Source organism: Aquarana catesbeiana, linkage group LG04 (genome assembly GCF_042186555.1).
Source record: "Aquarana catesbeiana isolate 2022-GZ linkage group LG04, ASM4218655v1, whole genome shotgun sequence".
Classification (NCBI taxonomy): Eukaryota; Metazoa; Chordata; class Amphibia; order Anura; family Ranidae; genus Aquarana; species Aquarana catesbeiana.
The window spans coordinates 676,920,340-676,921,573 of NC_133327.1; the positions used below are offsets into that span (position 1 = coordinate 676,920,340).

Here is a 1,234-nt window from a genome sequence, read left to right on the forward strand (position 1 = left end):
ATGCGACAGATGATTTGACTTTTATATAAAATGTAATGTGCATGTAAAGGCTGGCGTCCCAATACTTTTGACAATATAGTGTATAATTCCTTTATACACTAGCGAATGCTACGGGTCTAGCTGCTTGTACATTGAACTTCAGTGTGAATGTCACATTCCTAGATCTATCCAGATAATGCGGCTTTTGTCTATTGTGCACCTTTTTTTTTCTTTGCAAAAAAAAAAAAAAAAGGTGCACAATAGACAAAAGCCGCATTATCTGGATAGATCTAGGAATGTGACATTCACACTGAAGTTCAATGTATGAGCAGCTAGACTCGTAGCATTCACTGTGTGTGCATACCACAGACATTTCTTCAGACTGTCATTCATGTCGTTCAGTAAGTCAGGCCACTATTCTAGATTTAAAAAATAAAATAAAAATAATAAATAAATAAAAAAAGTGCCCCCACCATCCATCGCTACCCCAAAAGTACCCACCATCTCTATCGAAGCTCAGACGATATTTCAGGTCACCACGGTCTCATCATTACACCCCCTAGAAGGTAGAATTCAGAATAGAGACAGGAACACAACACGTGGAAAGGGGAACTTTTATTGTGCATCTTATATTGCAGCGAACATTTCCTCTTCTAAACAGGCTATACAGAGGGTCAGTTATGGCGGCAGGACCATGCGAAAGATCAGCGAGCATGACGGTGCCGACAAGGCGGTCAATGATGGCAGGGCGGAGGGTCAGTAACGGCGGAGGGTCAGTAATGACACCAGGGCCAGCAATTGAGAATGGGCCAGCACTGCAGCCGACAATGGCCCTTCACTTGTCAGAGAATGTAAAATTGTTTTACCGTCTGCAGCAGACATATGAAAAACAGATTCTCGTACAGGGGACCGATTGGCTGCTCTTTACCACACCGCATAATGAAGCCTGCAGCACCGGAGTGACTGGGCGCCAGCGTGGCACTGCAATCTGATATGACAGACGGGTTCTGCAGTGTGAAGAGCCACCAGAGGGAGCCAGAGAGCCGCTGTGAGAGGACCATTAACTGCTTGTGTCCTGGACTGACTAGACGCTTTACAGACGGCAAATACCGTCATCTCCACTCCAACAGGGGGAAATCCACGGCAATGCTGCACAATGTGATCCTGAGCCCTTCCATCATTCCGTGCACACATGATTTGCTCCCTTAGGCCTGGCACACACCTATGTGTTTTTTTTGTTGGTGCTTTTTTTTTT

At 45.1% G+C, this 1,234-nt stretch overlaps 1 protein-coding gene across 1 annotated transcript in view; it reads right to left on the bottom strand.

The window, feature by feature from the left end:
- Positions 1-579: 579 nt before the first annotated feature.
- CRIP3 (cysteine rich protein 3) overlaps positions 580-1,234 on the bottom strand; it is a gene marked incomplete in the record, with an annotated part of 13,400 nt that continues 12,745 nt past the window's right edge. Inside the window, 1 exon segment of the mRNA XM_073628665.1 lies at positions 580-1,234.